The sequence below is a fragment of the Ochotona princeps genome, chromosome 1 (assembly GCF_030435755.1).
Source record: "Ochotona princeps isolate mOchPri1 chromosome 1, mOchPri1.hap1, whole genome shotgun sequence".
Taxonomy (NCBI): domain Eukaryota; kingdom Metazoa; phylum Chordata; class Mammalia; order Lagomorpha; family Ochotonidae; genus Ochotona; species Ochotona princeps.
In genome coordinates, this window is record NC_080832.1 from 3,084,245 (window position 1) to 3,111,677 (window position 27,433).

A 27,433-nucleotide genomic window follows, 5' to 3' on the forward strand; every position below is an offset into this window, starting at 1 on the left:
AATAATGAATCACGGACTAAGCGCCACAAAGAAAAGTTAACAATGGGGAAATTATCTGGGTCTTTTTGTAAACAGGATTGTAAATTGGCCTTAACCTGTTCCCAATCAGGAATATTCAAGTTGCCTGAAACAATAAGCCAAGGACTGCTAGATTGAATGGCTTTAACAAAATTTCTAATCATTTTAAATTTAACTGGCATCCCCAGTTGACGTAGAAGTTCTTCAAGCTCGGTGGCCAATTTATGCTGGGAGAAGGCAGAACCCATTTTATCGTCCTTTTCACCGGATAAATTAAACACCAAGACCTAACTATACTTCAAAATAAATCTAAAACCTGACTATACTTCTAAATAAATCGAAAACTTACAAAATAAATCCAAAACCTAATTATATTTCAAAATAAGTCTAAAACCTAACTATATTTCAAAATAAAATTAAAACCTGACTATATTTCAAAATGAAACTCCCTCTCCTACCAGTTTAGGAGAGACTTACAATACGTCCCACTTACCTGAATCAGCTGGCCAGCCTCCCGGGACGACCCTTCGTCGTATCCTCTCTTTCTCAATCTCGGTGAGACCTCCAGATGTTGGCAACGCCCACGTCGCCACGTACCCCGAGCCGAGCAGAGGGACTAGGGTTACACAAAAGACAATACGCAGAGAGCCAACACAAGGCAACACGCAGTACACCGAATGCCGATCGATGACAGATTGATCTTTATTGCAACTAATTACATCACAAGTTCTTGTTACATTAGGTACAAATAAGTATGAAGTAACATTGATTAACACAGAGTAAGATTCACATATGATATCTCTAGATTTGACATCATATTATATTATATTAGAGCAAACATATGATACTGGACCTTTTGGGATTGGCCCATTTCCCTTAGCATTATGGTCTCTAGTTTGGCCTGTTTGGCCACAAAGAAATGCCATTTCATTTTTTTAAAATCATTGAGTAGTATTCCGTAGTGTAGATGAACCACAGTTTCTATATTGAGTCCTCTGTTGATGGGCATTAGGTCGCTTCCAAGTTCTTGTGATTGTTGACAATGCTTTGCGAATATCAGTGTAGAAGAAAGGAAAAAAATCCAGGCCTAGAGTGTTTGATATGGCTGTTTTTATTTTCCTGTTATAGTTTGAGATATTGATCACCTGTTTTTTAAGATATTAATCTAGTTTTGTGAATAGGTATTAAAATCTGAGCGAGTAAGATTAAAATCTCCCACCTGGTAATTTACTCCCCAAATGCCATGGAGCTGGGAACTCAACCCTGGTTTCCCAAGGACCTAAGTCGGAGTCATTACCTGCTACTCCCCAGCGTGTAGTTTAACAGTAAGCTGTAACTAGGAGATAGAAGTGAGCCAAGAGGTGACATGTCTCAAGTGACATGTCCACTACTGCATCAGATGTCCACCCCTGCTGCATTGTTTTAGCATTTACCCTTACACGAACTACCAACAGACCCCTAACTCCTCTATGGCCACACGTGGAAGAAACAGGGAAATCAGGCCATGGGCCATATTCTGAGGGCTCAGTGTCATGTGCCAATAAACAACTTTGATTACTAAGAATGTCACACACACACACACACACACACACACAATTGCACCATGCAAAAGGAAAACATTTTATAAGTCTAGTTCAAAAAGGAGAGGGTGGAGCCCTACCCCGTGAAGTGAGAGGGCAGAGAGTTAGGAAGTTCTTCGGTGAAGTGGTGTGGTCTATCCACGTTAGGGTCCTTCCTTCCCACAGGAATCTCAGCCAAGATAACAGAATCTCTGCTAGAGCAGAGAAAGAAGTTGTTATTCTACAAAGATGAGTGTAAATCAAGACTTTGGAGAAAGACTCAGAATGTGCGCTGCTTGTCCACTAGTGACAATGATCCTTTCTTGAAGGGAACTTTTATTTAGAGAATATCTGATTGCCTGGATAATATTATCTGCAGAGTCTAGAGGCCCCAGTCATCAATGTACCCTTCCTTTGTGTTATTTAAATAAGGTGACCTATACATCACTACACTAACTGAAGGAAGGAACGTACTGTTGGAAGCTATATCTAATTCTAACAGGAAGTTTTAGTAAGTCAAATGAATTTTTCCTCTAAAAAATAGAACTTGGGGATTCATTTCTTGTGTGTATAATTTCATAGCTCTAATTTTGGTTTCCTAAAAAATTTGGAACATTGCCTTTGTGAATATAAAGCTTTACTCAGGCTTAAAGATACAACTCTGTGTATGTCTGAGTCCTTTTATGGTACAAAGTGTTTGGTACAGGTTGGGGATCTTTATAACACCAAAACTAAATTGAAGCCACATGAAGGGATAACATTTTGTTTTTTCGAGAGAAACTGAAGTTGAGACAAAGAGAGGGAAAGAGGGAAGGAGGAAGAAGTGCTGTGACTCAAGCAACATTGCAGGAAGGAACCTGAGTGCCTGGGGCTTCTCCTCCACCTACACCCACCAACCATCCCAAGGCTCACGCAGAGCAGCTCACTGCAGCCGTGTGTGAGTTCAGGTCTTCAAAGTCACACAGGGGTCATTCCTCATCACACATGTGTAGTTTGCAGGATACAAGGCAGGGCAGGAAGGGAGGAAGACTAGCAGAACAAGTGAGCAAATGTGAGGTAATCAGAATTAGGTTAAGCAAGGCACTAGCCAGTCAGCTCGGGGGCTGTTATGTCTTTATAGTTTAGCTATTGGAAACAACCCAGAGATGTGTCAGAGTTGCTTAGAGAAACAAGTAGCTCATTTGCAAGCACTGAAATGGTTGATTGGATTTCCAATAGAATGTCAAGTCAATTCAGATTAAATATCTCTTCTCATCATGCCTCTAACGTTTAAAAATCCACCAAGAAAATCAGAAATGGGTAATTTACCATGTACTCTCTGCGTGTGTTTATGAACATCCTGGAACATTAAACCGATATCAGACCCCATCAAATATCACTCCCAGTTAGCCAAGATTACAGTTTCTCAGTCATTCAAAGGCATCACAACACTGAGCAACAGGGGAAACCTGGCTTTACTGATATATGAACTTATTATTTAAGCGGCGCCCACTGGGAAGATGGAAGGACACCGTGTTACTCACCATGAGGCAAAGCACACTATGAGAGAACTCTGCAGGACCTACTCAGCAAGAGTGTCAGGGGACTGCCACTTCACATGGAGCGACAGGCTAACAGGAGACCTGGTGACTCATTCCTGATGGGTACACACTGGATTAGGATATTTTTCAGGCTTTTTTTCATACTCACTTGATGCCTTTTGAAGGTCATCTTTTATTAACTTTTATACTTGAGCCAGCTTTACCCAAGTATTGTAGGTCCTCATCCATGCTCACAGTTTTCAAGAGTAAAAATTAAGATGAGAACTCAAGTCATCAGGTCCCCAGCAGCAATGTCACATTCGTGTGTTCTCACGATTTCTGTAGAATATCTCTAAACAGAAGAGAAAGAACATATATGCCTAAATGGCTTTCAAGTCCCAATTCAGGTTGCCCTGTCATGATTTCAGTATTTTTCTGAGGTGTTGTCACCATCCAGCCAAGCAACCTTTAGTATGTACACGACACTATCTTCAGAGTACTTTTAATTCTATTATAAAACATTAAAGTGAACGTTTCCAGCTTTTAGTATAACATTCAACATTCAAGGCGGTACCTTCATGTGTTTGTATCCCTGTGTAAGAGGCACATTAGCCCCACTGGAGACCCTGCACTAGCTAATGATACAGCTTTAAGTTTAGACAGTTCAGATTTGGGTGAAAAAGATGTGTGTGTGTGTGTGTGTGTGTGTGTGTGTGTGTGGTGTGCATATTCTAATATATATTTTTCTGTGAATTACTGTGTATCAATTAAATAAAAACTTGAATGTTTTCCTGGTCTTTCAATAAAAACCAATGATATATCCTCTGTTCACTTAGTGCCTGGACTTTATGGATTAATGGCTTCAGCGATGTTGATAATTTTAAAAAATATTCCTCACACTCAGATATCAACAGATCTTCACAAGGCAGATTGAAGATTTTGTACCTTAACCAGTCACATTTCACCCAATCACTTATTTAGTAAGTATTTCTTGAATACTAGCTATATGATATGCTGTGTGTTAGGCACTTACGATGCAAGGAAAGATAATACTCTTGCTTGCAGAAAAGTTTGCAGTCTAAGAGCTAAAATACATGTCATTTTCTACCTAGCAGGAAAAGCGATGCCCACATAAAGAGGCACACGCCAGCTAAGCTGACCCAGTGCTGATGGCCTGGACTGGGAGCTGGGCTTTCCAGCTCGTGTGCAACACAGATGTCACCTTTAAGATGCAACAATGTAAAGCTGGTAACTTGCAATAGTACATTAGCCTCATATAATGGTTATGGAATAATGAACAATATTAAAAATTCAAATCATTTATTTTAAGAAAGAACTAAGAATTCATCTTTGTGGCAGTTCCCCAGAATCACATTAATTCTATTCCCTAGTGAATGCATTTATATGAATATATCTTTTAAAATGCCACATCTTCCAAGGGTTGGAGGGAAAAAACAATGTGGGTAGACTTTCTGTTTTGCTTCATTCCTACACTACATTGTACCTAACCTAATTAGATCACTGGAGGCAGGAGGCTCCATCAGGGAAATGCTGTGGCAGTACTGAATTTTCCAGGGATGATAGATCCTTCCTGAATCGGGTGGTAAAATCCTTGCATGCCCTGGACACTGCTCGTGCTGACACAGCAGCCACGCAGCCCGGGCTGTTTATTAGCTGCTGTTCTTGGGAATGCATCCTTCGGATACGCCCGAGAAAGTCCTCATTACTACTCCGGATATCCAGCAAATAAATGAAAATACTGCAGTATGCTTCTTTCTCTCATTTCCCGTTGTATAAACTGTGGGACTCGGAGCGCATTTCGTATTTCGTGGCAGTCATGTCGCTCTCCAGGAAGCTGACCTGGCAGCGCCCCCTTGGAACAAGATTTCTCTGCTGTCTAGGAGTCAGCCACAGATAAGGGCAATGCTGTCTTTCAACTTGCGACTTCAAGAAAATCCCATTATCTGATTCTACAATTAAGCCAAGCTTGACTAAAAGAGTAGCATCGTATCAAAAACAGGAGACGGAATTGCACCACGACTTTGCAATATACTAAGCAAGGAAAAGCTGAGTGTCTTTTTTTTCAAGAATAAAAATTTCATCTCAGTATGGCTCATATTTCTCTTAATCTGAAAAGAGAGAAATTGTTACTTATATGGTTTTGACAAGCCACTGAAATAATCCTTGAAAATGGCATGGCGTGCGCCTTTAAAAGCCGCCAGAGACAGTCCCCAAAAATAGTTTACCAAGCAATGGAATCAAATTGTGGAGGAATTGTACTTTTACGCATTAGGGAGTTTATTCCTATGACACTCAAGCTAGCCAAAGTAATAAATCTAAAATGGTAATTTCCCTCCATGAGCTGTTCTTGCAGCTCCCACGAGTTCATCCCACCCAGGAGTAATAAAATGCTGCCTGATGCCAGCGCCTGGAGTCACGGAGGAAGGCAGTGCCTCGCAGCTACTTCTTTAAATGTACTCAGAAGAAGTGAGCACTTAGAGCTAATCCCTCCGCTGCCCGCAGTGCTGTCTCTAGTTCCAGAGTGTGAGTGTCAATGGGGTGTTTCGAGTGCAAGGCAACGTTAGAGCCCACAATTGAGAAGCAGAATATCCCTTTATAACCAGTTCCTGTCCTCCTCCCCCTCCCACCTCACAACAGCAGGGAAAATGCTGGTCCAAGAATTTCTGAATTGGTCCAGCTAATTTAAACCACAGCAAAATCACTGTTACTGAGAAATACAGATTCCCCAAAATGGACCGTATACAGGAAAGAGCTTATCTCGGACAAAAGATGATGGAAAGTAGTAAAGGTAGTTAAAAGATTTACAGTTCGTGGAGCTCTGTGAAGTTAGCTCACTGTCACCTCCTTGCTGGCAGATTGGTTTCCACAGCCTCTCCAAATCTGTTGTTTGAGGGGAGCCCAGACTACCAACTGCCTGTTCCTGTGGCGGTGAGTCACGCAGGGAAGGTGTTGACATTTTAAGCAGCTGAAAGTGTAATACTTGCAGACGCTGGGAAATTAACTCTCCTAATTTCTTCCCATGACTTTCTAGTTGATGATCCCTTATTAACCTGCTACGTGCATACTTCTAGGACAATTTAGAGAGGAAATATACCCATGCTCAAATCCTAAAAATGGTGATAAAAACATGCTCCACTGCCTGTATACTAACTTAGATATAAAGTGTAAGTTTCTTTTTCAGTCTCCTAGGGTTTTTTGCTTGTTTGTTTGTTTTGCTTTGTTTTGTTTTCATCCTGGGTAGCCTCAAGTGCATTGAATATGCTCCTGGCAAAGATTAATAATGCTGGACAAGGGAAGACCTAGAGGTACGTCACTGTTAAAACACCCGTGTGTGCGGAGCTGTTGAGGAAAACAAGGGTTAGACAAGGCCTCCAAGGAGCAGCGGAGGAATTCATGTCCGCTGCCACAGGAGTGGAAGACAAGAATCCAGTGGAGATATTCAAAGTGAGGCTGAGTGGCAAACACAAAGGGTCCACCTTAAGGGTCTTCTCCGTGGACACAAGCATTTAGTCACTAGAAAGAGCTCCATCTGGCACCTTCTGTGCTAAGGAAAAGTGCTACACTGTGGCGGAGGATCATCCAGTCAGGGCACCCAGCCCCTGCTGCCTCCAGCACAGGCTTGGCAGGTGTGAGGGAGTGCAGAATGTTATTCAGAGCCTAACCCCTAGAATCTAGCACCGTGGGACTTCCTAAGATGAATAGGAACCAAGAGTGCACACAATCCTTTTGCGTGGTCTCTAGGAGGCACAGCAACAGCTAAACACAGCCCGGCAATTGCTACCAGATAGTCAGGTGCGTCCCACTTCCTGGACGGCCAATTCACCAGCGATGAGGGTGGGTAAGACGCAAGTGTTTATTTCAAGAAGTTGGCATCCTGGACAGAGATTTGTTAACTTAAATGTGCCCTTTCTCCCTAACAAGGCAGCAAGGGTAGCTTTTAAAGAGACAGGACTGGTTGCAGTATGAAGTTGGAAATAAAACAACGAGTCTATGCAATCAGCAATTATGCAGGTGTTCAGGCTGTGTTCTGATGCGGGTCCATCCAGCTTGTGTGGGTGTTAAGCTGATAGAGGCCATTTTGTAATAAGGTTCAACCTCTGTTGGGTAGAGGCTCTTTCCTTAGCTGGGTCAAATCAACAATGTGGAGGCTCCTGAAACTCTTACGCGAATGTTTATTTTTAATGTTTCCATAATTTATATATTAAAAAATTATTAACAACCTAACAAAGTAGATTAAATATTAAGTATTACAGGGGTATTGACATGCAGATAAATTGAAATTTAGAAGTTCTACTGCTTTTTTAAAAGTGAAATTGTCAGTGAGATATCACTATATTAAAACCTATTCAAGCAAAAATTTTTTAAAAAAGAAATGATAATATTGAGTGCTGGGGTTTGTGCAGTGGGTGTGGAGGACACAAAGGTGTGTGGAGAACTGTTCCATTGCAGTTGGGGCTGCAAGCAATTTCCTGCTGCTTGGCAGGGCCCGGCAGATGTCTCTCCAAACCACCTGAAGGCAGGTCCACCGTCCTTTGCATGGACACCAGACCACCTGCGGAAGAGTTCTGTAATCTAGTCAGGCATTGTTTGCCACTGTGGAGCTGGAGTTTTACTGTCAATGTGAGCTTAGAGGTAAAGTCGCTGATAACTGCAAAAGGGCCTTTGACAATTCATGCTGTCTCTGTCTCTGCTGCCCCCATTTGACCATCCTTGATCTTTAGCTCCCTCCTTCTGTGATGCATTTCCTCCCTTAACTGATTCAGGATTAAGTTGTAGAATGAGAATTGTAGTAGGAATGTGGTACTGAGTGATATGTACTGTCTACAGAGAACTTACATTGAGAACTTCTATTGAGAACCTTAAGGTGAAACAAAGGGCAGAATTATCCTTGAAAACTCCCACTTGATGTGCCAAAGCTTGTGACTGCTTCTGTTTAAATAAAGGGGACAGCTTTCTTGCATTGTCCATTATGATCCTGAAAAGTGGTCCATTTTTTTCTCTTACACCTACTCCACGCACCCTTTGCGAGTTTCAAACTTAGCTGGAGGTGGACTCCGGCACTGAGTGCTGGTAATAACATCTAGCAAGCTTTATCCATTGTTGATGGAAAAACAAAATACTATAGCTACATAAGTAAAGGGTTTGGCGTTCATTCCTATGAAATAGAATGTACCCTAGTTTTGTGCCCTCCCATAGGAGTGGTAACCCAAGAGGGAGGGGCCAACTATTTCCCACCCAGGCCTCTCCCACTCCCTGATTATGTACTCTCCAGGTGGTTCTGTGGTCTAACTCGACAGAATTAGCTCTGACTAGGCTGCAGTTCCCACTGGTTTATGTGAGGGCCCAGTGTGTGCTGGGCAGAACCAGGCTGGACTGCAACACCCATTGGTTCCAGTGGAAGTCAGGGCTGGGAACATAACCGACCCAGCAATTGGAACCACCAGCTGATGGGGCGATGGACTGTACTGGGCCCTGTGCTTGCTAGTACATGCAAGAATCTGGTCTTAGAACACCTCAGACAAAGTTTCTCTGGGGATCTCCCAAGCAGAACTGTCAGACTCAGAACCCTAACCATGAAAAGACAGAGGACAGAACAAGTCAATCTACCACCTCAGCCATATGCTGGCAGTGAAAAACTGGGCAAACGGAGGCTCTAAGATGGACTATATCAATCATTGGATTCTTCAATGACCTCATCATGCTTGGAGTGGTGAGACAGGCAGCAATTCATAACTGTTGAATTATCAAAACCACTTGAGCTAGACCCTCAGAGCATGCCCCACATCCGGGACCTGAGGTGGGTGGGAGACTGGGTGGGGCTTCTCCCTTAAAATCCCCTTTACCTCAGATACATGAAGGAAACAATATGGAAATAATAGTCTTACCCACTTTCCTGTAGCCCTTGAACCATTTTACACTGATTAACTATGTAAAGATTGTCAAAAATATAATTAAAAAATGGAAAAAGTAAAAAAAAACGGTCTTAAAAAAGGATTTTAAAAAAAGAAATAGAATGTAGACTTATCAACTGTTATCAAATGTGAATACGGGTCAAGACATTTTCTACCGAGTGATTATACTTACATAATTGCATAGAAAAGAAAATTCTATAGGGACAGACGTGTCAGAAGACACATTAGCGGCTTTGGGGAACCTAAGTTGGTTGAACCAGATTCCAAGGAATCTTTCCTTTCCTTTCCTTTCCTTTCCTTTCCTTTCCTTTCCTTTCCTTTCCTTTCCTTTCCTTTCCTTTCCTTTCCTTTCCTTTCCTTTCCTTTCCTTTCCTTTCCTCTACTCTCTTCTCCATTCTTCTCCTCTGATCCCCTCTCCTTTCCTCTTGTGGGTCTCAACAGGAAATGCCTGTGAGATTTCTTTTTATAGAGGACTACACAAACTTTATTGTAGCCTCAAGTATTGACACTCCCTATGGCAGAGCCCGAACTGTCTGGGGAGGCCCAAGGATACTGTAGGGAGCAGTCTGATCCGGGCAGTCAAGAGATAACTTACAGGGACTGGTGCTGTGGCTTAGCACATCTCGTCACTGCCTGGACCACTACTAGCATCTCGGATGGGTGACACTTCTAGTCCTGGCTGCTCCAGTTCTGATCCTGTTCCCTGCTAATATGCCTGGGAATGCACTGGAGGATGCCCCAAATACTTGCACACTATGCCCGCATAAGCGACCCATGAGAAGACTCATGGTTCTGACCTGCTGCAACCTAGGCCATTGCAGCCATTTGAGGTGTGAACCAGTGAATAGAAGATCTCTCTCTGCTTCAGTCTCCCTTGCTGCAACTCTGCCTTTCAGATAAATAAAACAAATGCTAAATTAAAGGAGAGGTAACTGACAAATAGGAAGTGTTTTGGGTACTGAATGCCCCCAATACAGGCTGACTTTCAAAAGGGTGTTTTCTTTTAGTTTTTATTTATTTATTTTCTTTTATGTTACAGTTCCATACACTCTGAGGTATTCCCCATCTCTCCTCCCTAAAACTCTTCCCCCCACTGATTTCCCCTATATTATTAAAATAGTATAGGCCTTCAAAAGCATTCATAAGTCCATCATTCTGCTATTTAAATGTATCCTGATATTGTAAGTAGAGAGAATAGCATAAAGTACAGCATTTTCGTGTCAAGATATATGTAGGTTTCACTGGGAGCCCATCTTTGATTTGGAAGTGGAGATGCATACTGCTTTGTAATTCACATTTTGACATGATTGACTCTCATGCTGTTCCTCTAGATGATATGTGCATGCATGATTACCTCTATATCTATTGAGCTTGTATTTTGCATGAAGGTTGCCTTATACCTCAATCACACAAAATGTTCAGGCAACGTAATGTCTAGAACAGAAGGGGAGCAGTGATCTGTCCAAGGAACACCACCTTCGGTGCTCAGCGTTGTCTTCAAATCCCTCTTCCTGCTGCATGTCGCGTGGAGAAGGATTCTTGCCAGGGAAGGGAATGGATAACTGGGCCTGAGGAACAATGAGGACTGAGTCCTCAGTCCTACCTGCCGCTAAGCAACAGGGGTACCAGTCATTCCCAGGAAATGTCTGCAGAAAGAGTCTGAGAAGCTCAAAATGAAGTAAACAGACTGCACGGCCATGTCTGGAAGGAGGTGTTAGGAAAGGCTCCCAAGGCCCGGCTGTCTGTGCCCGCCCTTGTAGTGACTGGCTTCTGGCTCTGTTTGCTGTGCTTTGCTGCTGTGGTGTGACCAGAATAGTTCATCAGATATAGAGTAAGGGCTGAGAGCCTCTCCTTCCAGGCCTTCATAGCTGACTGCAGGGAAGTGGGGCCACCACGTGGTGCAGCTTGGGGTGTTACTTCAGCTTCGAACACATCTGTCTTCAGATTGCTGACAGAGATTCTTAACATGCAACAGGTACTAACTGCAGTCGCTTCTCTTCTTCCTCTTGGGGAATGCCATCATAATGATCATTACCACTCAACTTCCCAGAGAACATCAAGAGACCTCTGAGTTGTGAACACTAGATCATTAATTAGCCCTTACTGATGGAGAACTGACTGCTGTTTGCTATTAGACTTCTATATTGTAAGCCAAGGCATTTGCCTTACAGTGCACCTATCCTCTGCAATGTTGGTGCTTTTCGGAATGGGCTGGAAGGGATGCTGCTGTTGGCACAAAAAGAAAAGAAACAGGAACAATCTTTCTAATTATTCGTTTTCATCACACTGCTTTATTCCTCTCTAATTTCAACGAGTTGCTTTTGCAAATCCATCGTGCACATATTTGGATTGGGAAAGCTAGGACAGTGCATCAGGTGAATAGTCAGGACAATTTAACATTTGATGGATTCACCAATCCATGCTTCTTTTCCTGTCTTCTCACGTGGCTTCCCTTGACACCTTGGACAAGAAACAGCCAATAGATCTGAGCCTGGTTTTCAGCTATCCTCCAATAATCTCTGTGCAGGTAAACTGCTGTCCTCATTCAGCTACCAGATTTCCACCAGGGCACTCATCTATCTCTAACCCTGTTTAGACCCTGTCCATTCTATGCCTTATGATGGTCTTCAACTTTTGCCTTTTCTTCTCATATTAATCCTGACAGTTTCCTCTAATCTTTCACCTTTTTTGAAGATTTGTCTATTTACTTAAAAGTCCCTGTTACGGAATGTGAGCAAGATCACACCAGACATGTCTAAGTATTATTAAGGAGTCTTTATTAACCAAGCTTGGTGATAACAAAACATACTAAAATAACAGATCACAAGTCCAGTCAAAGCAATATGCAGGGACCATGCTAACAGAAGATACTAAAATAACAGATCACAAGTCCAATGAAAGCAGTATACAGGGACCATGCTCAGGGGATTACCTGTCCTGGACCAGCCAAGAGTCAAGGTGCCAGAGCAACGGAAACACCTGACCAGAAAGAGAGTGAGCCCCTGCCTCATGGGCCTTTTAAAGGGGCTTGTGAGGGGAGTGGTTACACAATAATGCAATACCGTACCCTCTCAATTGGTAGGTGAGTCACAGGTGGGCAGGAGCGAATACCAAAGTGCTGTGAGTTAAGGAGTTAATTGGCGCTCATTGGGATGGGCAACAACAGGAATTGGGCTTGTAGCTAAAAAGACTAATTGAACTCATCTGCATCCAACATCCAAATTAGGATGTGGAGGGGAAGAGGGGAGAGTATACAAGGAGAGGTGAAGGAGCAGTCACTGGCTGCACTTTGTAACATTCCCCACTTCCAACTCCTGAGTCAAATCCTTGCCTTAGTCACGTATAACAGTCCCCAAACACTTGGGCAGTCTTCTGCTGTTTTCCCAGGCCATTAGCCGGAAGTTGAGCCACAAATGGAGCCATTAAGACACAATCCAGCATGCATATGGGATGCTAGCATCATAATATCCTCTTTGCACATTTTAAGAAATTGCTTGGAAATATACAAGAGATAAATGGCTTGAGTTTACACGATATCTTCAAGATATTAGATATTATGATTATTATTACTACTACAAATAATTACAAATTTCTGTTTTCCCAATCACTATTGTTAATGCAAACCATTGTAATTTCACTTATTTTATTTTAAATTTTCCACGTATAATCAGTCTGGATTCATGATTATGTGTAAATAATTGGTTTATTCATTTATAGACAACTGTCACTCAACTGTCACTCAACTGTTGGTTCACTTCCAGCATGCCCACAATGGCCAGGAAAGGAAGACGAGAAGCTGGAAATGCAATCTGCTTCTTCCGTGTGCGGTGGCAGGAATCCAATCACCCCAATCAGTACTGCTGCCGCAAGGTTTTTGTTCACAGGAGGTTGGGTGTCCAACCAGGGACTCCAAGGCGAATTGTAGAAAGAGCGGTGAGATCTACGGTCCACAGGTCTCACCCTCTCAACTGCCTGGGCCACCAGGACTGTGACTGGTCCACCCCCGTACCCAAGGATCACATTCACATACTCATTACAATCCCAGCAGCCTGTCTTTCTTTACACAGGATAAGAGCCGAACGTATAGGAAGTTATGCAGAGAAGCAGATGTGTGTAGCATTTTTGGATAAGATCATCTCACAATTTTTGAAAAAAGTATGTTTTTAAATTTTTAATTCAAAATATTGATATGACAAAAATCACTTAAACTAACAGATTTGCAAAGGAAATATGTGTCGCTTAACAATATAAATAAATGCAGCTCATGAATAATCAAAATATGCTTTTCCTTTTTGACTTGCAAAGATTGAAATTTTCTGCTTTTCAAGTCATAACATTAGCATCATTAACATTCAAATAATTAGGAAAAGGTGTCTATGGATTTCATTTACAATTCAAGTAAGTTTCTATCTTCACTGTTTAGAGGAAAGAAAATACTGTCAGTAATTGCCCCAAATCTCCAAATGTACTTTATTTCTTACATTTTAAGATATCAAAGTGAATTGTGTATTTGTTTCCGTTTGCTGGTTTACTTCCCAAATGCCCAGAACAGAGATGGAATGGATTGAAACCAGGGCATGGAGAACTCAGTGCTGTTTTCCCGTATGGGAAACAGGATCTCTTGCTGCCAAATGCAGTTTGTCCAAATGCAGAGTTTGACACGGAGCCCGGATACTGTGATGGATGCAGACTGAATGGCATCATGACACTCAGATCAAGCGATCTCAAGTGAAGAATGATTTTGGTGTTTACTGTGCATATGTCAAGAATGTTTACATTATGTAAGTGAGGTATAAGTACGGCTCACATAATAGGGTTCTTGCCACCCATGCTGGAGAACTGGATTGAATTCCTGACTTCTCGTTGAAGCCTTGATCCAGCCCAAGCCATCACCAGCATTTGGAAAGTGAACAAGTGATTGGAAGTGTTCTCACAATCTTCTTGCCTCCAGAAAAATGGAAGTCAGTATGAATTTTATATTTTCATGTGTTTCTGGAACAGAATACCTGTGACATTACTTGATAACTTCTGTCTCATTTGCAAATTGGCATTTTAATCTAATATGAGCTACACACAACACACACACACAAACACACACACACACACACACACACACACACACACACTGCCCACTGTGAGACACCAGCATGGTGCCTTTAACCACAAATATATCCCTCTGCTTGGCATCCCATGGCCATGCTGACTCCATGCACTGGTTTCCAGGGTGACTTTTATGGACTTTCCCCAAGTCCTTTGGCCATAAATCCTGCTTCTCTCATTTGAAAGCTTTCTCACATAAGGAAACACAAGTGAAGAAGAACTGTGTGTAGGTGGGGTTGGTGGATCTGTCTGAGTGCTTATGGGAGAGGAGATCAGAGATCTCACAGCAAAGTAAGCCAACCTGAAGTCGCACGTGGACCAAGGTGGTCCTCAGGACTCCCCACTGCCCCTTGGTGCTGCCACAGTTTCAGCCTCCTTCCAATTTCTGAGCCTTGTATCTCTCCTTGACCTTTCTGTCACCTCTATTTTCTATACTTCATCACCACCAAGTCTCTGCTTCTATAATTTTCAAATTCCCCTTTGCTTCAGACCTGCAAACTTCATATCCTGATGAATGAACCTATTAATGAGACAATAACTGCAAATGTCTGCTCCTTCACCAACCCAGCAAGGGGAAGGAAAGGAACCGTAAACTCTTGATTGAGTTTTGTGCATGATCGATTGCCTTTCTTCTCTGGCCAATTGAGTAGGAAGATGTGAAGGCGGACCATTCAGGAATAATCCAACTGTTACAAAACCTCTGGTTTTTAACTTAAGGCAGGCTATATGTCACTGGACAGTTGTGAGCATAGGGAAACCTAGTCTGTTTGTGCTGCTCTGGTCCATGTGGTTCTGTGCAAAAAGAAGAAACCAAAAATAGCCCAGCTTAGTGAACATCACTGAGCTGAAAGCGAGGACAGCGGATGTGCTCATGGGCTGGATGTGGCGTCCAAACAAGTGGGAGTCTGAAGCCACAACACATCAAAATATGAAACTTCCAGCTGCTGATGTCAGAAGCTTTAAGGAGAAGTAGATTCTGAAGCAGAAAGATACACTAGAGCTGAGTTTTGGCACAGTACATCCAGGTTGTCTTTCATACGTTTATGTACTAGCTCAGCAGGCGAATGTGTAGGTCTTCAAGTGAGTGGTGCTGGTAAAAATGAAGAGGGAAGTATCAGGGCTGTTAGTCCACAAGTCACAGTCCACATATTTGTGGGTTTGTAACCCACAAATCATTCAATTTCTCATCTGTTTTAAAAAGTAATCTCTAATTATGAGATGAAAGCTTAAACACATTCAGCACAAGCTTGTTATCTTTCAAATTCTTTATATATACTCATGCGTAAGGCAGCAAAACAGAGCTATGAGAAAGAGAAAAAGAAAAAACCAGATTTTCCATCTTCTTCGCAAACATCATCAAAAGCCAGGGCAGGCATCCCAGAAGCTAGAAGTTGGGAACTCACCCCACATTTCCTCCTGCAGTTGGCAGGGGCCCAACTTTCTCAGAATTCACCTACATTTCACCAGGAGGATGGAATCTGAAGTGGCATCAAGAAATGAACCCAATAACCTTCCTGAAGAAAAAATGATGCTACTGTATGATCTACGAGTCAGTGAAGAATTTGATCAGAAGAAAGTTTTGAAGAGATGAGACTAACAACAAAAAAATAAAATCCATAAGATACAGTTTCCACTGATTTTTGTTGGTGAAGTGTGTCTCCTGTAGGCAATAAATAGATGGGTTTTGGTTTTTAATCCAGTCTGCTAATCTGTAATGTTTGATTGAGTTTAAGACATTTACATTCAGGGTTAATATGAATGGGTGGTAATGTGGTCCTGTCATTTTAGCAATGGGTTGTTCCCTTGATTTTCTTTTACATTACTTCAGCGACACATTAGTCATTCAGTAGCATGTTATTTAACTTCATAGTGTTATTAATTTGTTTTCTTCCTGTTGTTGATTTTGTATTGAGACTTTTCATTTAAGGGGATGTACAGCAACTGCGAAATGGAGACTAACATATCCAGATGGGAGGATACATTGCACTATGCATCTCTACTTCCAGACTAAAGATGGACTCCCACTGAAACTTTTTACTATGTGACAATAGGATGCTGGACTCTCTGCCATTGTCCATGACCACAATAATGGACATATGACTGTGTATGAAGAACTGTACTACAGTAATGATGTAGGGGAACTCAGCGGGGGAGGGGGAATTGGGGAGAGGATGAGGGAAATTTCAGGGGCCTAAGGAACTTTATCATAAAATAATAATAATAATAACAACAACAACAATAAGAAGAAGAGGAAGAAGAAGAAGAAATGAGCCCACAAACACAGCATGGGAGCCTAGTGGCTGAGGTCCTCGCCTTGCATCTGCCAGGATCCCTTGTGGTGCTGGTTCATGTCCTGACACCCTGCTTCCCATTCAGCTCCCTGTTTGCGGCCTGGCAGAGCAGTGGAGGATGGCCCAAAGCCTTGGTTCTCTACATCTGCATGAGAGACCTAGAACAGGTTCTGGGCTCCTGGCTTATGATCAGCGCAGCTCCAGCTGTTGTGGCCCCTTGGGGAGTAAGTCAGTAAATGGAAGATCTTTCTCTTTGTCTCTCCTCCTTTCTATGTATCTGACTTTCCAATAAAAATAAATAAATCATGAAAAAAAAAAGGAAAAGAGAAATGAACCTAGGTACTCTGATAAGAACATATGAGTGCCACAAGGGGCTGCTTAAGCCCTGGGCTGTATTCCTACCACATTATCATATTCAATGCTTCATTAATACATTCAGTTAGTATTTTGATTTACTCACAGATTACTAAAATTATGTCCTAGACTTGTCATTTTATTTATCCCTTTAGCCTTAGAATTAGACCTCCTTGTTAGGGTGAAACAGGCCTATAATTTTTGTACATTCTTATTATTAAGCAACAATTATGGTTGATAATGTTGATTTTAAAATTCTCATTTAGTTACTTATCTCTTTATGCATTTATTTTGAAAAGCACAGTTACAGAGAGAATTAGTCTGTTTAACCTGAACTGTGCAGTGTAGCAGTGTTCCTTTAGTTTCTGTTTGTTTAGGTTATTTTGTTTTAAATTTTTTTTAGGTGTAATGGCTTGTGTGTGTGTGTAATTAACCAATTTATAACTAAGTATATTTCTTGCTAAGTATGATTAAAGATTGTGAATCTTCAACATGACATGCAATGTGGACACTAATTTTCAGGCCCTGGAGTGGCTAATAAATGTGCCTATCTGTTGAACTACAACCTCACTAACATTTGGATTCCCTGATTTTGAAATTTTTGTCTATCATAGCATTGGGAAACATTGTCATTTAATGTAAGAAAGTTTATTGCTCAAAATGTTGTCTGTATTTTAACTTCTGCAGTTGTTTATGATTTGAGGACATATTTTTAAGTTTTTTGTCTGTTTTCCCACTTGGTTACTTTGTTTATTTAGTAACTTTCATTAATATCTAGAAGTTCTTTATGTTCTTCGTACAAATCTTCGTTTATTTTATCTATAGCAAATATATTATCACTACTTGGGAGATTTTTTCCCAAATTCTAATAAAGAGGAGTTCTTAACTTTAAGGCGGTCATACTATTCCTCTTTTCATTTATAGTTTCTTTGTGGCATATCCAAGAAATCCCTCTTCACCCATAAATGAAATGCTATTCCTTATTGGTTTAAATAGAATTTTTTAAAAATTTTAATGTTTATATTTTAATTTATCCAGAAATATTTGTAAGGAACATGGAAAAAATACAACACCTTTTCCCAATATAAAAAAGAAATAATTACAGTATTCACTATAAAGTATCTTCCTTTTCCATTATATGAGGTAATATTTAATGTCAACCCTGAAATATCATACAGCTCAAAAGTGCATGTGCATGCATACTTATGCAAGTGTGCAAAGATTTTATCTGCTGTAATGTGCTATGTACATGGAAGATTGTGTCACCTCATCTGTGCTTTCACTGATTGGTGCTCACACAGTGTGAAGACACAATGTCAGTTAACAGTAGCTAAATTCACCGCATTTCCGCAAGTCACAACAAGCTCTTTGACATCCTAGAGTTAGGAGTGTAGTAAAGCATACCTTGGATATCAGAGATGATTGATTCATGAAAAGCCAGGTTGACCTCAGACACAGAGAGATAAAGCAAGGTCCGCGTCCCCAGGTGACTGACAGAGGACACACAGTTGCTGGCTGTACTGCCAGTCCCTCTGCCATCTACAGAGCTGGTTCCCAGAAGGGAAGCAAAACATGACTAGAAAAGCTGAAAGGAGGCCGCTGGGGTCACTCACTGGCTCCACCACCTTTGGGGCGCTTGGGGAAATGGTGGGGGTCGGGGTCGCCTCTCTACACTGTTAACAGAAGCCGCATTGACCCACTGGCCTCCCCAACCCAAGTTCCAGACTCAACTTGCAATGATCCTTGTCATGAATTGCAAGGAGTGGGATGTTCAGCTGCTGCAAGGAACTGCCTGAGTCAGGAACCTGGCACTGTTCAGGGGACCCTAGGAGAGTGGGGGTCGTTGGCAAAAGCCGAGCAGAGAGCATCGCAGGTGGCTGCTGGGTTCCTGTGCACAGGCTTGGTGTGGTTGTGAAGATCCAGAGTCCCGTACATGCAAGGATGGCTCCTGTGTCAGGGCTTGTGGAGGTGGGGGTGGTGCAGAGGATGACAGTTAAGAGCAGGACGAAGCTCTGACGGTGCACCTGGGTGGGTGAAGCATGCTGGCACCTGGAGATCACTCTTGGCTCTGAACACAGCAGCCAAATCCAAGATCTCCTTACCTCAGTTAAAGTAGCCAGGGCATTTCAACACGTCCGTCTTGAGTGTCAGTTTGTATTCTTAGGCCACCCGCAAGTAGCCAGAGCTCACTGGACCTTCCAGAAAATTCTCCTGGTCCTCACCCCTAGAGGCCTTAGGGAATTAACCAACTAACTAAATAAACGCATACCTGTATGTGTGAATATATATATATATATATATATATATATATCTCCTACAAATGAGATAATAAATGTATACATATATTTGATATGTACCTGCATATATCATATGCAGTATATATAATAAATATGTTCATAAATATGTGTGCATATGTGTATATATCTTACAAAAATATATACATACACGTGTGTGTGTGTGTATAAGTATATACGAATCTTTTTTTTTTAAATAGTAGGTTGTGCAGAAGGGGAGAGAGACAAAATGCCTGATAAGGAGCATAACGTGACTGAAAAACACAGAAAAGCTGTTAAATGCAATACAGAAATAATAGGCAGGCAATCCTGCAAAGAGGTATTGAAAAACTAACTAAGTAATAAGAATGAAATATGCAGTAATTTGAGAAATACAGCAAATGCCTTAACAGACCTGATGAAGCAAAAGAAAACATATCCAACCTAAAGACAGGACTTTTGAAATATTTCAGTCCGGACAAAAAGAAAAAGAAAAAAAATTATCCCCCAAACAATGTCTAGAGTCTGTAGGATATAAACAACTGACTAACATGTGACTCTCATATGTTAGGAACCAGAGACTTATGGGCCTTAGACTTGGCCTATCTGACAGCCTGTTGCATTGCAAAAGCCTGCAAGCAGGGCTACAGCAAGCAGGATATTAGGCCAAAACATCCTCTGTAGAGCAAGCAGAATAGAACCTCCACCCTTGTTCCTGTTCAGATAATTAGTTCCTCCCCTGTTTCAATATAGCTGATTAGTTCCTTCCCTGCTTCAGTGAAGATAATTACTCCCAGGAAGCCCCTCCCTTTCTCCCCCTCCCCTAGAGAAGAAGGTATATATATGAGGCGTAAAAATAAAGAAATAGGCACTTTTTTCCACCAAGTACGAGTGTCCGTGTGTTTCTTGGGCCAGCAGCCCGGGGCTAGCAGCCCAGCATTCCCAGTCCACCCTCAGGGTTTGAGTGCAGTGTCCTGCAGGTCGGGACACTTATGAGCTCTTTAGGGTTTGGGGAGGGGTGGGAGAACCCAAGTACCTATGAAACTGTGTCACATAATACAATGTAATTAATGAATTAAAAATAATAAATAATAAAAAAAACAAATAGTGGCAAAAAAAAAAACCATAAATGGCAGGAATGGCCTTTAAACTCTATTCACTGTAACAATAGCAGAAAATTTTGCCAATTTGGAAAAAGATGCGGACATTCAAATTAAATAAGTGCATACCACAGACATAATTGTAATCAGGAAAGATACTCTCTAAGACACATTATAATCCCAAACTTTCAAAATAAAAAATAGATTGATTCAAACTTTGCAAAAGATAGATGCCAGATTCCCTCTAAGGGAACTTCCATCAGATTTATAGCTGATTTCTCAACAGAAACATGACATTTGGGGAGACAATAGAAAGATTTACTGTGGGTTCTAAAAGTAAAACATTGCCCAAGCCAAAATAAATTTTCACCAGAAATGCTCTCATTCATAACTGAAGGGGAAATGAAGACTCCAAGGCTTCTGGAGAGGTTGTACAAGCCGACACTCCCACCAGCAGCGAAGGAGGGCACCCTTCTTCCCATGTCCATGGCAGCAAGTGTTGTTAGCAAAATTCTGAATATAGAGGAAAACATAGGAAATATTCTCCAAGATAAAGGAGTTTTGAAAGACTTCTTAGAAAATCACCAAAAGCAAATGCACTCAAAGCCAAAATAAAGAAATAGAACTACATCAAGCTAAAACGCTCTGTACAGCAGAGGAAACGATCAACTAAGTGAAGAAACAACTGACAGGAGAGGAAATCTTTGTACACTACACAACCAATAGGGGACTGATGTGCAGGATGTATAAAGAGCTTCAGAAATTCAACAGCATAACAAACCTGTGAAGAATTGTGCAAAGGAAATGAACAGATATTTTTTCTAAAGTACAAATTCAAATGGCTAATAGACACATGAAAAACTACTCAGGCTCCCTACTTGTCAGAGAAATGCAAATGAAAACTACATTGAGACTCCACCTAACTCCAGTGAGACAAAATATATTTTAATACCCACCGTTTTTAAGAAACACATAAGGTCATTATCTAATCACTAAGAAATCAATGAACAGAGATGTGACTCAAGTAAACCTATGTACCCAAAGGTGGAGCATCTAGTTTTATGAAACAAATGTTAATCAATATAAAAGGACGGCCATATTTCAACACAATATTAATGGAGGAATTCAACATCCCATTTTCTTTTTTTTTTTTTTTAAGATTTATTCATTTTATTACAGCCAGATATACACAGAGGAGGAGAGACAGAGAGGAAGATCTTCCATCCGATGTTTCACTCCCCAAGTGAGCCGCAACGGGCCGATGAGCGCCGATCCGATGCCAGGAACCTGGAACCTTTTCCAGGTCTCCAACAAGGGTGCAGTGTCCCAAAGCTTTGGGCCGTCCTCAACTGCTTTCCCAGGCCACAAGCAGGGAGCTGGATGGGAAGTGGAGCTGCCAGGATTAGAACCGGCGCCCATATGGGATCCCGGGGCTTTCAAGGTGAGGATTTTAGCTGCTAGGCCACGCCGCCGGGCCCCAACATCCCATTTTCATCAAAGGACGAAGGAGCCAGATAAAAAAATCCATAAAGAATCAGTTGAGGTAATCTACACTGTAGGACAAATAGACCTAATACATGTCTACGGAATACTGCAGAAGGCACATTCCAACCAACCGTACATGGAGCAGTCCATAGGACAAAGCATTCCCCAGTCCATCAAACAAGCTTCCACAAACACAAGGAAGTGACATCATATCATTTATATGTTCTGACCACAACTGTGTGAGCCTGGAAATCAAAGCAAAGATGATCCAGAAAATGAACACCAAGACATTGAACATCAGGATCCTGAATAAACATGCAGGCATAGAAGAATCAAAACAGAAACTGAAAACAATCATTGAAATAAAAATGAAGAATATCAAAACACATAGATTGTGTCAGGAGGAAAGTTCATAGCAATTAGTGCCTTTGTCAAAAATTGAATGGTATCAAATAAATGGCCTATCAAGGCATTCAAAGATCTGGGGGAAAAAAAGAAACAACCAAATCAAAATTTAGTACAAGGAAAGAACAAATATAAATTATAAAATTAATAACAAAAATCAAATTTACAAAAAACTTAAAAAGAAACCACAATTACTGAACAAGACCAAAATAATAACATTCTTAAACATGTAAAATATTCTGAATAAGAATGTATTAGTCTCATCCAAATGGTTCTAACGGAAGAAGAATAAACTTCCTTCAGGACCAGCAAGGGGAGCTTTCTCTGGTCCTGGCCTGGTTCCGGCTCTGGACCCCCACCCTCCCTCGCAATGTGTGCCTTTTAAAATGAAATTGACTTAATCTGTTTTACTTCATTCTCAAGTTGCAGGGTGTATTCTGAAATTTTTCAAACATCTTTTTTTTTCTTTTTCTATTTCATTTTAATTCTATGGTACAATTTCATAGGCTCTAGAATTTTCCCTACACCTTCTCCATATTCCCTGTTCCCAATTCATTTCCCCCATATTATTACAATAGCATAGTTCTTCACAAGCAGTCCTAAGTCCATCAGTCTGTCATTTAAGTGTGTTCTGATATTGCTGGTACAGACAATGGCAGATAGTCCAGCATCCTATTGTCATGATATATCCAACAGTTTCTTTGGGAGTCCATCTTTGATTTGGAAGTAGAGATGCATACTGCATTGTATCTTCACAAGTGGATGTGACAGTCTATTACACCAGTTACTATACATTCCCTTAAATGAGAAGTCATGAAACAATTCAACAGTAGTAAAGATAAAATATTTACAGAACCATGGAGTTAAGTAACATGCTACTGAATAATCAGTTTGCCAATGAAGAAATAAAAAAAAAAAAAACACAAAATCTTCTTGGAGAAAACGATGCTACTGTGTGGTCTACAAGTCAGTGAAGAATTTAGTAAGAGAAAACTATTTTGAAGAAATGAAAATAAACACAATATCAAAGCCCATGGGTTGCAGCAAAAACAGTATTTCTTGTGGCTTCTGGAGCTTGTTGAAGAATTTTATTGAACCCCACAGTGAAAAACAAAAACAAACACAAAAAAGAACAGAGCAGAAGAGAAAATGTGTGGGGTCAGCAGAGAAGAGCTGTTTTGCACTTAGTTGTAAAGAACGGGTGATGATTTAAGCATTTGAACCAGGAGATCAGATTGCGGGCTCAGAGGCTCTGAGTCCTCCGTCTGTGGAGAACTCTCCGTGTGCATGTGAGGCTGAGGTCTACTTGTGTCCAAGAATACAAAATACTCTTGTCACGGACTGGTGCTGACACAGAGTGTGAAAGCTGGGTTTCCTGCTCAGGAGCTCTGGAATTCCTTCCTGCTTCCTGGCCTGGGGAGGAGCTCTGCGAGGCAGCACCCTGCAGTTCATCCCTCCTGTAGCTCCATTTGCAGCTGCTGTCATCACACTGCAGCAAGGAAGAAGGGAGCCCATGCACCTGTCTGCCCACAAGGGAATCTTGCAACTTTCATTTAACTAACTATCTCTGTCAGTCCCCTTTTTGAAGGCTCCCAGGTCCAGACGTGGACTTGTGGTCTGGTAGATGTTGTTTTAATTGGTCTTGACTTGCCCATGTGCCCCAATGCAGCCTCTACTTCATTTTTTTTCTCTCTCTCTCTCTTCCTAGTTTTGCCTTTTTTTCTCTGAATCTGATTTTCACCAGTCTGAGTGTAAAATACATACAAAATTTACTGAATTCTTGGAACTGTGGGTTTATATTCTAATCTACTTTTGGAAATGTTAATTTGTAATTTTTTTTCAACAAATTCTGTCCCATTCTCTTCATCTTCTGGAAATTAGATTGCTCACGTTGGTGTGTTTGATATCACCCCCTTGTATCTGCGGTTCTATTTATTCATCCTCTGGAAATTTCCTTTGGCTTATCTCATGAGTGTTACTTTATTTTATTCTATGGAAAACATCTTCAATCAAATCAGAGCTTGGTATATGTCCATCATAATGATTGTGTTATTATTCATGTTTTATGGGTGTTTTGAAGACCTGGGAATCTATCATCTTCCTTTGAAGGATGTAGGATTTTTATTTAATGCAGGCAGTAAGATTAAAAAGCAGTTTCCTTGAAAAGGTGGAGGCTTCCCTTTATTCTCCCTGAGGAGGATTCAGGCAAGACTAAAGTTGCTGTGTATTCCGCCATTGGATGAGTGAGTCTTCATATTTTCCCTCTTGGCCATTAAGCCATATTCTTTTTCCAACGAGGTAGGGTTAGTCCAATACCACTGCCTGAGCTATTCCAAGTATTACTCAACATATCCCATAGAGTAAATTGCCCAAATTATATACCAGGCAAAGGGAGAGGAATGAGTACTAACATGAATTCATAGAAACATCTTTATTTTTAATGGTAAATCATTTTAAACATAAATTCAAAGAATTCTACTAAATCATCAAATAACTTCAATTGACTAATTACAAAATAAATATACAAAGTCATTATGTGTCCAATATTTGTGCAAAAACTACACAGAGATATAGTGACAAAAATGTCACTCACAAGCGGGATGGCAGTCTAGAATAACCACCATAAAATCCAACTCAGTGTGGAGTATTTGATTACACATTAATGTAAGAAGATATTTGAAAAAAGTCATTTTTTGATAATTCAATTTTGTTTATTTTTAAAAGATTATTTATTTATTTATTTGAAAGTCGGAGTTATAGAAAGACAGGGAGACACAGCGAGAGAGGTCTTTCATCCACTGATTCATTCCTCAGATGGTCACACAAGCCAGGAGCTTGTGGGTCTGTTGCTTGTGGGGCAGTACTACAAATCCTTAGGCCATCTTCTGTTGCTTTCCCAGGTCAGCAGCAGGAGATAGATTGAAAGCGGAATAACTTGAATGAACCAGTGCCCATATGAGATACAGCATTACAGACAGTGACTTCGCCTACTATGCCACAATACTGGCCCCTTGAGAAAAGTTGAGGGAGAAACCAATTTTTTTTTTTTATTATTTTGGTCCAAATATCCTCTCTTTAGTGGCAACCACTGATCTGAGTCTCTTGAAATATTCCCAAGTGTCTATGTATTCCCTTTAACACATTCAGCAAAATGAGATAAAGCTAGCTGTGCTTCATTTTTGCAACAATGCTTACCGGTAGTCTTTATATTAATGACTTTTGACTTAAATAACCTCGCCACAAGTGACATAGGATACTAATACATTCATACACAACAATTTATTTAACTCGCCTTCCTTTGTAAATGTTTTGATAATTGTACATTTATAATGTGAAAGGTAACTCAAGGATGCCGTGATGGTCATGGTCAGAATTGTCCACCAGGACTATTTTGGGGATTGCACTTATATTAGACATGGAGAATTGTATTCCTCAGGAATGCTGGTAGGAGACCAGGTGAACAGTTAGTGGAAATGACACTTGTCACTACTGACTAACAGCGTACTTTGGCTGACTTATGTCATTTGAGATTTGTCTTCTTCTGCCTTGGAGACAAGCACATCTGAGATGCAACTTTGCAGGGAGGGGATGTGAAGCAGTGCCCAAGCTCCCTCTGATCTTGATTCAGAGAAGCGAAGAATAATCTTTGTCATCCTCAGGGCACTGAAGACTTCAGTGCCTGTGCGTGCAGCACGCGGCCTATTCACAGAGCTCTTCTGTCTGATGCCTCCAGCGGCTTGCTCATGTTGGCCAAACGCCCTTTTGGCGTAATTACTAGCAATGGACTCTCAGACATGATCATCTTCACTCAGCCTCCCGCACGTCCTTCATCTTGGGATTTACCAACTGAAGGTTGAAAGTATCATAGAGAAATTACATCTGCACTGAAGATGAAAATAGGCTTTTCTTACCACTGTTTTCTCAACAATACACCATAAAAACTACGTTGCCTTAGAAGTTATTTGTATTGCATTATAATTGATGTCATTTTAGGGATTTAAAGTGTAAAGGCAGATTGCATATCTCTATACTGTTCATGTAAGGGATCTGAGTGTCAGGTAACTTTGCTATGTGTGTCTGGGGCTGGCTGTCCTGAATACATCCTCCTGTGGACAGCCAGAGACTATTACACTCCTTTTCTATTTTAACACACATCGCCAACCCATCCCTTTCAGAGCAGGGACAGCTGAGATGTTGTTGAGGTATCATTGTTAGAAAAGCACAAAAAGGGCCTTTAAAAACAGTGAATTATCCCTAAAAGCACTGATTTAAATAAGGAAAATTGCCGCTCAGCAGCTGATGTGGGGACCTGATGCGCTCTGCTCTGCAGGAAGTGCTGTGGTGGGCAATTTCACCAGAGAGCTGCAGCATGGATGGGCACCAGCAATGGTTCACTCAGGGCTGCTTCCTGTTGGGAAAATGTCTTAAATGACACGGGGCAGAGGTCACTTCCTGTGGAGGTGCTGGCTGGGATGACAATGTGAACGCGTGGCATCTCAGGCAGCAGGCACGCTTCTCAGAACTCGCCTCTCATCATCACTCCTCATTTGCAGACGCGCTCAGAGGAAATCTTAGCAGGAAGTGATCTTCACCACACAACCACCCAAGGAAAAAATGCATGCATTTATTACTGTGGGATATCTTTTTAATTCACTTCAAATAAATGCATAAACTTCATGTTCTACAATTGGAAAGCAAACTATTAAGGAAATAAATACATTGTGTTGATATTGTTAATTATATATTTACCACCCGTTCACATTAAGATCTACATCTGTACAAACAGAAATAAAGCAAAAGTTACAGTATTATCACAAAGTGAATGTGTCCTCTAATTAAAAATATATTTGCAATAGGAAATATTTTCTAAAACTTATATGCTTACAAAATTGTTTCTTTCAATAGCTCATAACATGTTATTTGTTATACCTCAAGTACCAAATATTATTTCCCATAGTATTTCTTTTAGTAATCTTGAAAATTGGTGCAAAAATGAAAGGAGAAAGTAAATTCATAGGAAAATTGAAAACTGCAACAGAAGAAGAACCATTACATACCGAATCCCGAGTGGGGTTTCCCAAAGGTTTCGTTTTTAATCCTTTCTACCTGCAACTGTTAGCCTTGTATAGTGAAGATTCAAAAGAAATGAGATTAAGGGCCTGGGAATGAGGAGGTTGTTAGAGCAGACCTGAACGGACCATAAATGTTGTCACAAGTATCCTTATGAGAGATGCCAACGTGATTTAGAGAGACACTTAAGAGGAATAATCACGTGAAGTCATGAGACTGCCTCAAGGCTAGAAGCCCTGAGTTCATCACAGTCTGCAGAGGACAGGTGTTTTAGTCTGTCTTCTAATTCTGTCATGAACTAGTGGAGGAGGGACACTTGGTGAAC